This window comes from Nycticebus coucang, chromosome 12, assembly GCF_027406575.1.
Source record: "Nycticebus coucang isolate mNycCou1 chromosome 12, mNycCou1.pri, whole genome shotgun sequence".
NCBI classification, from domain to species: domain Eukaryota; kingdom Metazoa; phylum Chordata; class Mammalia; order Primates; family Lorisidae; genus Nycticebus; species Nycticebus coucang.
Window position 1 is genome coordinate 16,382,668 of NC_069791.1, and position 13,344 is coordinate 16,396,011.

The 13,344-nt window shown below is 48.5% G+C and overlaps 1 protein-coding gene across 4 annotated transcripts in view; it reads left to right on the forward strand.

The window, feature by feature from the left end:
• The first annotated feature begins 2,945 nt into the window (after positions 1-2,945).
• NCKAP5L (NCK associated protein 5 like) overlaps positions 2,946-13,344 on the forward strand; it is a 39,223-nt gene continuing 28,824 nt past the window's right edge. For 2 of the 4 annotated variants that reach the window (XM_053555387.1, XM_053555388.1), the window contains exon 1: positions 2,946-3,067. The gene's annotated coding sequence lies outside the window, so the exon portion shown is untranslated. The remainder of the gene's footprint in view (positions 3,068-13,344) is intronic. The other 2 variants (XM_053555394.1, XM_053555391.1) reach the window with 2 other exon arrangements.

The window sequence follows — 13,344 nt, forward strand, 5'->3', positions numbered from 1 at the left end:
AGCAGTGATAGACTGGTTCTCTGAGATGCCATCTACCAGTCATCAGCACTATGCATAGTTAGGCCATACCACCAAACTGGTTTGTTACCAAAGCTTCCAGCTACCAAAGACCTAAGAAGTTTAATTTGTAATGCAGACAACTCAAGTAAAGAAAAATATATGATTAAACAACACTGAGGGATGGAAGTATTTTGAGCCTCATCAAAAGACAGAAAGGGATCGTGGAGCAGTGATAGCTACCCTTTGTTCGCCTCCTATCAGTGGAGAGGAAGGTTTATGAAGCATAGAGAAATCTGCCAAAATCTGAATGCCTGAACTATCAAGTAAGGAAGGCCTTAAAGCAAGGAGGGCAGGTATTTGCTCTGACAAATGCAGATGTTCTGGCTGTGTTTATTAAAAGGGGATAAAATATGAATGAAAAGTAAAAAAAAAAAATAGACATTCTGCTTACGTCTAAAAATTCATTTACTTGGAAGCATCCAAAAGTAGTTAGAAATGCCTGACAGACTTTTAAGGTTTTCCACCCTAAGGCTTAAGAATGCAACAGATACATGGAATTTTATTGGACTTTAAGCCCCTCAAAGAAAGGACTGTGTCCAATTTTTGTTGTAATCCCAGGACTAGGCCACCAATTCCCTATTCAATAAATGTTAGATGATTGGATGAATGTTAGAATCAATGTTACAGCCTTCCAAAGATGCCACTAGCTATCATTTAAAAAAAAGATAAAAAAGAAATGAAAACATGTTCATTAAAAGATCTGTACAATGTTTATAGCAGCCTTATTTGTAATAGAACAAAACTATCACTTCTGAGCCTTTTGGCTAAGATCAAGTGCTTAATAGACAAAAACTGGAAATGCTCAAATACCCATGGATAAATTGTGATATATTCATACAATGGGATATTAACAATAAAAAAGAACAGACTACTGATAACACATAGCTGGATCTTGAAAACATTGCTAAGCTAAAGAATACAAACACAATAGAGTACATACTGTAAGATTCCACTTGTGTGAAATACAAGAGCGAACAAAACTATATGGTGACAATTATAACAATTCAGGAAATTGCAGGGAAGGGGCATGAGGAAGCTTTCTGGGGTGATGGTTCAGGATCTTTAGGTATTGGTTGTTACATAGTTATATATTATTGTTGAAATTCACAAAACAGAGCACCTAAGATCTGTGCATTTTATTAAAGATGAATCAATTTAAAAACTTTAAAGGGTGGCGCATGTGGCTCAAAAGAGTAGGGCGCCAGCCCCATATACCGGAGGTGGCGGGTTTGTCAAACCTGACCCTGGGCAAAAAAAAAAAAAAAAAAACCTGCAAGAATAAATTAATTAATTAAAACTTTTTAGCTGGCTGGGCCTAGTGGCTCACACCTGTAATCCCAGCACTCTGGGCAGGCCGAGGCAGGCAGATCGCCTAAGCTCACGAGTTTGAGATCAGCTTGAGCTAGAGCAAGACCCTGTCTTTAAAAAATAGCTGGGTGTTGTGGTGGGCACCTGTAGTCCCAGCTACTCAGGAGGCTGAGGCAAAAGAATTGCTTGAGCCAAAGAGTCTAAGGTTGCTGTGAGCTATGACACTACAGCACTCTACCAGGGGTGACAAAGTGAGACTGTCTCAAAAAAAACTTTTAAGGAAAAACAAAATGAGAGAGCTGGTGAGAGTAACATCTTTTTAAGTTTCAATAAAAACTGTCCTCAGGCTCTTTTCAAGCTACACCTATGCTCAGGAACCCAAAATGACTTCTCTATCATGCCTTGTCAAATCCATATCCTCATTCTGATTTCTTCCATTAACTTCTCCCACTTCCCAACCTACCAAGGTGATCTGCTCACTGTCTCATGTAGAAATTTCTTTCTTACCTTAGTCTTCTGGTCCTTACCCTGCCTAGTTCCTACTCAAATGTTTTCTCTGCCCTTCAAGTCCCATTTGTAAATAAGCCTCCGTCAGAGAACAATTAATCCTATCCAATCTGAGCACACTAAAGTCCCTCACTACATTTATTGGACTAATACACATATGCCTTAAGTCACATCCTGTGTATACCCACAACAAAAGCAATTTTAGTAAAATGAGCATAGACTGTGTCTAGGGATTCCTTTGTATTTTCCTGGGAGAACCTAGTTCATAACCTCTATTTCTGAGCTAGTCAATACCATGCAAGTTGTGACAATTGTATGGTATCCACGCAAGGACAAATACGTGTTTAACTAAGGACCAGTGATAATGGTACTGAAAATTCTGAGGCTCTGCAGGGTGGGCTGTTTGATTTTCTTCTTTATGCAGGTTGTACGAACTCCCCCTACTGAGACAGCAAGTGGCTGAGAACAAGGCTGTATCCTTTTTGTGCCCAGCATTCCCTTCTCCAAAACCCATGGAGAAGCGAGCGGCACTGCCCTCCAACGACCGCCGTTTTCCTGATTGTTGGTAGGACCGGATCCTAAAGGAGGAAGAGGGAGGCGGGAGCATTTAAGGCCGGGGAGGCACTCAAGCCTCTCCCATGGATTTACACCCAACACGTATGCAGAAAGGCAAATTACAAACACCGACGCCCACAACCATATATACACGTGCACGCCCAGCCCCACAGAAGCAAACGCGCATGCCCGTGGGCCAGCGCGCACCCACTTAGTTTTGTTCGCCCTAGACGTCCCAGTTGCGCCCCTGCTCGGCCCAGCTCGGCGTCCCCTACCCCGGCCCTGAGGATGTTTACCAGGCCCGTCAGGGCCTGAGCAAAGTGTTTCTCTGTAGGGGGGAGGGGAGGTCCTTCCCACCCGGGCGGAAGCGGCGCGCGCTGGCCAGGCAGACTTAGCTCTTGTCCTGGGAACATCTGGAGCGGGCTGGGAGGGGCGCGCATGCAGGGTGAACGTGGATTGGCTGCACGGGAGGAGGGAGACGGGGCCTGCCCGAGGGGCGGGGCTCACTGGCCCCTTTAAAGCCTTGACATCAAGAGAGGCGGCTCCGGCACCCCCTTTCTCTATCCCCCGCCCCCGATCCGCAGCCATGGACCTGGCGGATACGGCCTACCGTGGTCCAGCTCAACACCTGATTTTAGTGAGTTCTGGGTCTACTTGGGATTTAAAGGGCGACGTGAGAATGGGAAGAAATCCGTAAGCTCCGGGCCAGGGGGTGGGGGGTGTGGAGGGTAAGGCTTTCGTGGCACCATTGGGTAGAAGGGGGAGTCACGGCTTCCTACCCAGACCTCGCTGCCTGCCCCTCCCTCCCGCCGGACTCTCCCGGGGCAGGGGGTGTCCGGCTGCTACTCTGCCCACCCCCACCCCACTCCTTCCCACCCCCGGTGGCGTCCTCGCGCACACTCCGTGGCCCCGGAAGGGAAACTTTCGGGAGTGGGGGATGTTCCGGGGGCTGGTCACCCTCCCTCTTTGGAAGCTCTGACCTTGCCCCAGCTGCACATCCCACCTCGCCCGCATCCCACGGTTGAGGTGCGGCTGTAACGGTGCCAGGTTGCTGCGCCAGGCGGAGGGGGACTCGATCCCCAAAGCGCAGGCGCGTAGACAAGCCTGAGTCTTTTTTCGCACTCCGTCCAGTCCCTGTGGCCTGGGGTGGTAGGGCGTGGGGGAGGTGGGGAGAGGCGGCAAGACCCGATCTCGGTGAACTACCCTTTGGGACTTTGAGGGGCTGCAGGAAAGGAGGAGGGAACCTGGCAGGCTGCACGCTAAAGAAAAGCTGAGGGAGAAGGTTTGGGCAGGGAGTAGGGACTGGGCAGCGCCTGCAGAAAAGGCTCTTTGGGTCCTGGCTGCGGTGCCAAAAGAATGCAGAGAATTTATCTGTGCCTGACTAAGAAAGCGGCTGTTCGGACCCCAGCTCCCCTTTCTTTATCCTTGGCCCACGGCCCCGCGATCTCTCCAGCCCTGGCACTGCCCCGAGGCCACGGAGGGCCCTCACCTCCCACAGGCCTTGATTTTCCAGGCATCTCAGGCTTGGATCAGCCGAGCCCACCCAGTCTCTCCAGCTGCTACTTAAAGGTTTGCCGAGATCTTAAGTTGAGGGGCTCTCTGGCTGTAGAGACATTCCCCTCTACCACTTCTCCCCTTGCTGTGGATCCTCCTGCCCAAAACATTTGTCAGCCAGAGGAGGCGCTTGGAGGCAGAGTCCTGGGACAGGAGTGGTCCTGGGAAACAGCAGAGAGGAGGTCAGTGTCTAACCGTTTTGTGGTCAGCAGTTTTGGGGAAATGAATCTAGTCCAGATACCTTATAGAAGACCCTCTCTTGCAGACATTATGTCACCTGGCTTTGTGAAACACCTTGGCTTGCAGTAAGGCAGACATACAAAATTCACTTTTCTAATTGGTCCCCTATTTTCCTAAAAATAAGCTAAGGTTAGTGTGTTTTCTACCCAGGAAAACCATGTGCATTCCTGTATGTGGAGATACTCCCACATAGTTCACATTTGTTTTCAAAGTCTGTGGTCTTTGCATGAGGTTGCTTCAGCTCTCCATATTACTCCAGCTCCAGCCTTCCAGGAGAGTGAGAACCTGGAGAGGCAGATGTCCTGGGCTGGAGGGAAGAAGGCTCTTCATGATAAGCAGGCAAAAACCTATGTGTATGGGGACCAAGCTGTTATCAATATGGACTGAGAGTCAGAAGCTCTGGACTCTTGCTTGGTATGTGACCAAGTTTGCCTCTCTGGGTTGTTTCCCCCACTGTTAAAACTCAGCAGTTAGACTCAAAAGCTCTAACATTCTCTTCCACTTTTTGACATTGAATGGTTTCTTTGATGGGTGAATCTCTAGGAGAGAAAGCTCCTTTGGCAGGATGGGTCAATTTAGAAAGAGTGTTGAGTAATATGGTTCTAAATCAGTTACTTGGGATTAGAGCTTTGTGATAGAGAGAGCAAATTCCCTTATTCTACTTCTATAGTCTTTGTCCTTCACACCGCTGGTGCCTTGGGATATGAACTCCTGGCTTGGGTTTGGCCCACCTGTCAAGGTCCCTGAGGAGACATCCTGGCCAGGCCAGTCTTTGAGTAGGTCCTTTGGGGAGGGGCCGAAAGAAGAGGAGGCAGCCAAGGGCCAGAAGGGTAAGCAGATTCCCAGGAGACAGTTTACATCTCAGCTGTTGGGACTTGTTTTAGGATCTGGGCCAGGGAACACAGAACACTCACCCGCCCTCTTATGGGAAGAAGGCAAAGAGGGCCCCATGCTGTTGCCCATCCCACCTCTGCCCTGATACCCCCATCTCCCAAGCAGGGGACTAAGGAATGTTTCCCGCTGCCCTTACCCAGCCCAGCCAGCTACCAAGGCCCTGCCAGTTCAGCCCTGCAGCAGCATCAGCAAGGAAAAGCTGCCCCCACCCATCTTTCCCAGCCCTGTTTCCTTTTGGAGGTAGAGCTTTTTCAGGAGGCAGGCTCTCCAGGTTGGGACTTGCTGTCCAGCCAAAGAGCCAAAGACCTTGTTCTTGTTTGTTTTCATCCTTGGTTCCCAGGCAAAGGGAAATGTTGAAGGAGAGGTGGTGGTTTAGGGCACTGGGTTTGCTTGGATATCGGGCACATTCTCCCATATGGCATTTCCCTCTGCTGGCTCTCCTGGGCCTGGGGAGCCCTCTGCCCTGGACCCTGCTGTCTATCCAGGTAAAGTTGCAGCAGAAAGTATTTAGATTAGACCCCAAGGAAATCTTCCTCACTGCTGTGTGTCCTTGGATAATGGAAGTTCCCAGGGAGGTCAGTTCCCAGAAAGTGGTTAATGGTGGAGTCCCTGTCAGAGTGAAGGATGCAGCTGTTACTAGGCAGAGACTGCTGCTGCTCCCTCTTGGGGTGTGGCTCTGAGGCTGGCCAGCCAGAGGCCCTGATAGAAGCAGGAGAGAGGATCTTTGCCTGACAACCGAAGTGGGTCCTGTGTCACCAGAGCCGCATCTCGGAACAAATGCCCTTTCTTGCTCGGCTTCCTTCAGCCCCTCCCCTAGTTCATCACGTTCTACCAGCAACTCCTCTGACAACCCGCACCCCGACCTGGCAGCCTCCTCCAGCCTCAGTTTGGCTGCATTAATGGACTGATTGGATTTTCTGTACTTGGAGTTTGGGATTTCTGATTGAACATGCAAATTTATGTTAATCAGTCCGGGGTCTGCCACCACATCAAAACAACACAGAGCCATAGGCTGGAAGGAGTCTTGGAGACAGTCTAGTCCAATGTCCTTATGTTAAAAATGGGGAAACTGAAGTCCATAGGGGGAAGTGATTCATACAGTGGTGAATGTCAGGCAGGACTCCTGACTCTGGTCTATACTTTTACTTAGTACTACTCTACCTTAATTTTTTATGCATGAAGAAGCCTGGCTAAATTTAAAAGCAATGAGAGAGCGAGGGCCGGTGGCTCATGCCTGTAATCCCAACACTCTGGGAAGCTGGAGGCAAGTGGATTGCTTGAGCTCAGAAGTTTGAGACCAGCCTGAACAATAGTGAGACCTCATCTCTAAAAAAAATACCCTGGCATTGTGGCAGGCTCCTATAGTCCCAGATACTTGGGAAGCTGAGGCAAGAGGATCTTGAGCCCAAGTTTGAGGTTGCTATGAGATATGATGCCATAGCACTCTACTGAGGGCAATCAAGTGAGACTCTGTATAAATTAATAAATAAAGCAGGGAGGGCCAGTCCTTGAACCTGAGATTACAGAGAGCTGGCCCTTGGAGGGTTGAAGTATAATCCGAGGGCCCCTCAGGGACTCTGGTCAGCTTTCGAACATGCTGAAAAAAAACTACTTCAAATCCCTTAGAATAAGCACCTTTAACATTTACCTGCAGACACTGTGTGGAGGTTGGAGGACAGGTCAGCAATTGCTCCTATAGTCCCAGATACTTGGGAAGCTGAGGCAAGAGGATCTTGAGCCCGAGTTTGAGGTTGCTATGAGATATGATGCCATAGCACTCTACTGAGGGCAATCAAGTGAGACTCTGTATAAATTAATAAATAAAGCAGGGAGGGCCAGTCCTTGAACCTGAGATTACAGAGAGCTAGCCCTTGGAGGGTTGAAGTATAATCTGAGGGCCCCTGAGGGACTCTGGTCAGCTTTCGAACATGCTGAAAAAAAACTACTTCAAATCCCTTAGAATAAGCATCCTTAACATTTACCTGCAGACACTGTGTGGAGGTTGGAGGACAGGTCAGCAATTGCTGCCTGGCTTGGCCCTGGAGCTAAGATTTTGTGTGTTTCCAGCATCTGTTACAGTAGCAGGCACGTGGTAGGCTTGGATGGATCTGCATATGCAATGCTTCCATCTTTACCCTTCCCTCCCTGGTCACAGTGGGAAAAGATGTTTTGTCCCCTGTGACACTTTGCCCCCCCTCCCTTATCCTCCTGGAGGGCATAGGCCAGTTGGGCCTCCTCTCAGTTTCTACAAAACTGACCAGATGGGCCTTACTCTCATTATTTTAGGATCAGTGGCAAGGATGGAAGGGGGCTACAGAGATGGGCTTGGGTCCCCAAGAAGTAGTCTCACCACTTCTTGACCTGTTCTTGATCTGATCCACCCTCCTGCTGCAAGATGCACCCCCCTCCCACTTCATGGACTGCACCTGTGGCGTGAGACTGTTAGAGGGCTGAGCCCTCACTGATCCTGTGGTAGAGATGGCAGAGATGCAAAAGGCAGCTGTCCATCTGCTTTTGATACCCTGGAAGGGTAATATGTGGGCTCAAGCAAAGGCCCTGACTCCCAGCCAGAGCTATTTACCAGGCCCTGCTGCAGGCTGACAGGGGACTAGGGACACATATCTGGAGTTTTTCTTTACCTTGTCTCCAAACCCAGGTCTGGATGACTCTAGAATAAGTGCCCCTGTCTTTAGCATCTTCCCAAAACACAGGTATGAAGAGGCACCTTCAGTTCCCACTGCCTAGCGGCCCTCAGCACCTATATCCTTAGCTCCATGTGAGGAGAAATTCCTCTCCCTGGGCCTCAGTTTCCCAGCCAGTGTTCATATATTAGTAATACATCATCATTGGGGTGTGGCACCTGCTTGGTAATTACCGTTTTCCCAGCTCTGGGATTTGTGCACATGAAAGAGCCCTGAGGAGGCCAGGCTATTATTAAGGTGAATTAGCATGGCTGTTATTACTGATTTCTAAAAATCCAGCAGCTACTGAGAAGAACACAGTCAGGCATAGGACCCTGAAATTTATTCCAATCCTTTAGCTCTGGTAGTTGTCCAGTACTCACTAACTTTTTAAAAAAAGTATATCAATATTTTAAAAGGAGAGAAGACCCCATGCTGCTGCTCCTGCTGTTGCCTATAGGGCTGGATTGGCAGGTGATGCTGGGGGTCCCTGCTTCTCATTTGTGTAGTTCAGCCCCTGCCCTTAGACATTTGTATAGGAGAATGATAAAGGTTTTTCTAAACAAGGCCGTGAGGGGCCTTGGAACTCCTGGGGTGTGGCCTTGGGGCTCTTAGCAGTGCAGTTCCCAGGGGCTGATTCACCTCACCCCCAGCTAGCTTGATGTGGGGCCTATAATTGGCCCTCTGTGCAAGGATCTGTTGAAACACCCCCAGAACCTGCCTGTAGCAGCCCTAAGACACTTCCAGGAGTCCTTTCCCCTACCTCCCACAAATTCTCCCCTTGCCCTACCTCCTTCCTCTGCCTCTGCCCTTGACCATACTTTGCCTACCTTCTCACCTCTTACCCAGGTCGAAGTGGCCCTAACCAATTTCTGAACAGTGGCACTACCATGCCCACATCGCTAAGGCCTCTCTCCTTGTCCAAGGTGAAATTTATGGAGAAGAAAGGGAGTGAAGGCATTGGCACCCCTTGATCACAGAGTCCGTTCATTTATCTGACCAGACCTCCTCACCTGCTCCCTTATCCCAGCAGCCTGGTTCCTCCTCCTACAGGAAGAAGGTAGACGGCCACAGCTGGAAGGGGCTTTAGAAATTACCTGTTTGAGTGGTTTGATTCCTTCTAACATTTTTCAGTTTTTTTTTTTTCACTAGATTTTTTTACATTGTTCGAAAATCAATATATAAAAAGGCCTAACTTAGGGCGGCGCCTGTGGCTCAAGAAGTAGGGTGCCGGTCCCATATGCCGGAGGTGGTGGGTTCAAACCCTGCCCCAGCCAAAAAAAAAAAAAAAAAAACAAATAAAAAAGGCCTAACTTATTAGTTTCATACATATCTCAAAACCAAACAAATACAAATATATATATATATTTTCTTTTTACCCAAAAGATAACGCATAGCATATACTGTCTCTGTTTATTGCCTTAACTATTGGCAATATCTGTTGTGCATGGATTCCTCCTGACACCTCTGTCACAGCTCCTGACTTAAGTGTGTTCAGACTATGACAGAATACCATAAGCCGAGTAGCTTATAAACAATAGAAATTTATTTCTCACAATTCTAGAGATTGGGAAGTATAAGATGAAAAGTGCCAGCACGATGGCTCCCATAGCTCAGTGGTTAGGGCGCCAGCCACATGCTCAGGGCTGGTGGGTTCGAATCTGGCCCAGGCCTGCTAAAACAAAAAGGATCTGCTAAAACAAAAAACTAGCCAGGCATTGTGGTAGGCGCCTGTAGTCCCAGCTACTTGGGAGGCTGAGGCAAGAGAATGGCTTAAGCCTAAGAGTTTGAAGTTGCTGTGAGCTGTGATGCCACAGCACTCACTAAGGGGGACAAAGTGAGACTGTCTCTCTGTCTCAAAAAAAAAAAACAACAAAACATACTGATGCTCAGCGCCTGTAGCACAGTGGTTACAGTACTGGCCACATGCACTGAGGCTGGCGGGTTCAAACCCAGCCTGGGTCAGGTAAAACAACAATGATAACTGCAAAAAAATAATAGTGGGGCATTGTGTTGGGCGCCTGTAGTCCCAGCTACTTGGGAGACTGAGACAAGAGAATCGCTTAAGCCCAAGAGCTTGAGGTTGCTCTGAGCTGTGACACTACGGCACTCTACTGATGGCAACATAGTGAGACTCTGTCTCAAAAAAAAAAAAAAAAAGTGCCAGCAGATTGGGTGTCTGGTGAGCTTTCTGGCTGAGTTTTCTCACTGTGTCCTCACATGGTGGAAGGGTGAGGAGGTCTTTCTTGGACCTCTCTTGTAAGGACACTAATCCCATTCATGAGGATCCATGACCTACTAACCTCCTAACGGCCCCACCTCCTAATATCATCACCTTAGGGGTTAGAATTTCAACAGAATGTATTTTGAAAGGACACAAACATTCAGACAATAACACTGGCTTTTACCATCCATCCCAAGGTCCCCCAGTTAATCCCAGACCATGAGCAGGATTTGTTTACCTTTATATACATGTTACTAAACATTCAGATGCCAGGATTTAGGCCCAAACCACCCTCTGAGGAATTCTCAAGCTACTGGCCTTCCCATTTATTCCTCCAGCAGATTATGTAGAATTTACCATGAGCCACCTTTAGCCAGATGTAGTAGCTCACACCTATAATCCTGGCACTATGGGAGGCTGAGGCAGGAGAATCGCTTGAGGTCAGGAGTTTGAGGTCAGCCTGAGCAAGAGCAAGACCCAGTCTCTACTAAAAACAGAAAAATGAATTGGGTGTTGTGGCAGGCACCTGTATTCTCAGCTACTCCAGAGGCTGAGGAAGGAGGAGTGCTTGATCCCAGGAGTTTGAGGGTGCTGGGAGCTAGGCTGACGCTACAGCACTCTAGCCTGGGCAACAGAGTGAGACTCTGTCTCAAAAAAAAAAAAAAAAAAAAGTCCCCATTAATCAAGTAATTAAACAGTTACAGAATTATAGCTGTGATAAGGACTGCAAAGAAAGGACACGTATTGTAAGAGCTACTGCTCGGAGGGCCTGCCCCAGCTTGTGTGTGGGGCAGGCTGGCCAGTGGAGGCACAGAGCATGTCACACATACTGGGAGCAGGAGTCAGGCCAGGACTGCAAGTGTGTCCATGTGACCTGGAATGCTGGCTTTCTCAAGTTGGCTTTGGTGGTCTTTACTTCTACCCACTGCCCTTGTCTGTGGGACGTCCTGGGCCCCTTGAGTTTTATTGTGTCCAAGATGAGAGATCCCCTTCTCTGGCAAATGGTGCTGATAATGCCTCCTCCCCAAACCCCACCCCATTGCCTTCTGTTTCCCCAGCCCGGGGCCTGTAGGTCACTGAAGCTGGAGCCTTTCTTTCCACTCTAGGCTGAGGGGAAGTTGGGGGGGGGTGTTTGCTTCTCACTTCCTCTGTAGACAGCACCTCACTTCCTGTCCCATGGGCTAGAAGAAGGCTAAAACACTTGGCTTTGCTGTCCCTTCCTTTCTCCTCCCCCACTTTCCTGGGAAGCTTGCAGCCCTTCTGGAGAAAGGCAACATCAAAGCCAACAGTTAAGCCCTCCAGGTCTTGTTGAGCTCCTTCTCCCACCCCAACCCCCACAGGGAACCTGTCTCCTCAGCTGCAGTCCTCTAGACATGTTACCATCCTCCTCTTCTATGCCCTGCAGGGAGAGAAGAGGCAGAGCCCCCCCACCATTTTACAGATTAGAAAACTGAGGCCCAGAGGGTTTCTAGGCTCCATCTAGGGCCACACAGTTGGCTGAATCAGAACCAGAATCTAGAAAGCCTGACTCATTTGTGGGCACAAATAAAAGCAGAGCCCAGTAGGGGCTTGTGGATGAACTGGAGCTGCTTTCTCCTCCCAGAACAGAGCTGGCAGCTTAGGGGGTCACCTCTGGGCTCTGGCTGAAGGCACCCACTGGGTGCAGAAGGCATTTGACTGGCCAGAGCCTGTTTCTTTTGTGGAAAGAAGCCAGAATGAAGTTTGGGAGAGTGGCACTGAGGTCTGAGATGGTATCTGCCCACTGTCCTGGGCCTGTAGGTGCAGCCTCCCAGGCCCTTTCTCCTCAGACCAGATTGCAGAGAGCTGATGTCCCAGTAGTCAGCTCTGCTATCCCCTCCACCATGGTCTCCCTAGAGCCTCTCTGCTTTGTTTCCTCCTGTGGGACCCAGCATGTGTCTCTGGTTACTCCTAGACTTTTGAAAAGATGCTGACTCCCTTATTCATCCAGGAGGAGAGGAGTTAGTTACTGGTTTAGGCCAGGGCAGCAGGAAACACTCACCTTCAAATGCCCTTAGATCTAGCTGCAGTGAGTCATTCTGTTTCCATACACACCCAAGGCTTCTGCTCCCTTCCATCAGTTTAATGCCCTTCCTTCTGCCTGGAATGACCCCCCACACACACCCTTCCCTTTTCATCACATCTAAACTTGTCTTTAAGAGCTCCGTTTACTTGATGCTTCAAATTCTGAAAAATGTTTCCAGTTCCAGCCTAATATTTCTCTCCTGATTTTTAAAGTTCCCAGTTTTTGGAACTGCCTTTACAGTACAATTACTTACCTACATGCCTTTTATTTTAATTGACAGATAAAAATGTGTATATTTATGGTGTAAAACATGTTTTAATAATCAGGCAGCGCCTGTGGCTCAGTGAGTAGGGCGCTGGCCCCATATATCAGGGTGGCAGGTTCAAACCCGGCTCTGGCCAAACTGCAACAAAAAAATAGCCGGGCGTTGTGGCGGGCGCCTGTAGTCCCAGCTACTCGAGAGACTGAGGCAAGAGAATTGCCTAAGCCCGACAGCTGGAGGCTGCTGTGAGCTGTGACATTACGGCACTCTACTGAGAGCGACAAAGTGAGACTCTGTCTCTAAAAAAAACAAAACATGTTTTAATATATGTATGTACTGTGGAATGGCTAAATCAAAGTAATTATTATATAATATAGCTATCTTTTTTTTTGTAGTGAGAACATTTAAAATCTGTTCTCTTAGCAATTGTCAAGTAGATGAGTACAACCTTGTTAACTGTATTCACTGTGATATGCAGTAGATCTCTTGAATGCACTCCTGTCTAGCTGAAATTTTATATTCTTTGACCAACCTCCTTCCCCCAACCCCTAGCCTATGGTAACCACTGTTCTACTCTAGGCTTCTAAGAGTTTTTTTTTTTTTGTAGAGACAGAGTCTCACTTTATGGCCCTCGGTAGAGTGCCGTGGCCTCACACAGCTCACAGCAACCTCCAACTCCTGGGCTTAAGCAATTCTCTTGCCTCAGCCTCCCGAGCAGCTGGGACTACAGGCGCCCGCCACAACGCCCGGCTATTTTTTGGTTGCAGTTTGGCCGGGGCTGGGTTTGAACCCGCCACCCTCGGTATATGGGGCCGGCGCCCTACCGACTGAGCCACAGGCGCCGCCCTTCTAAGAGTTTTAATTTTTTTTAGATTCAACATGTGAGATCATGGAGTCTGTGCCTGGCTTATTTCACTTAACATTAACATAATGTCCTCCAGGTTCATCCATGTTGTCACACATGATAGGACTTCCTTTTTCTTTTCTTTGCAATTTTTGGCCGGGGCTGTGTTTG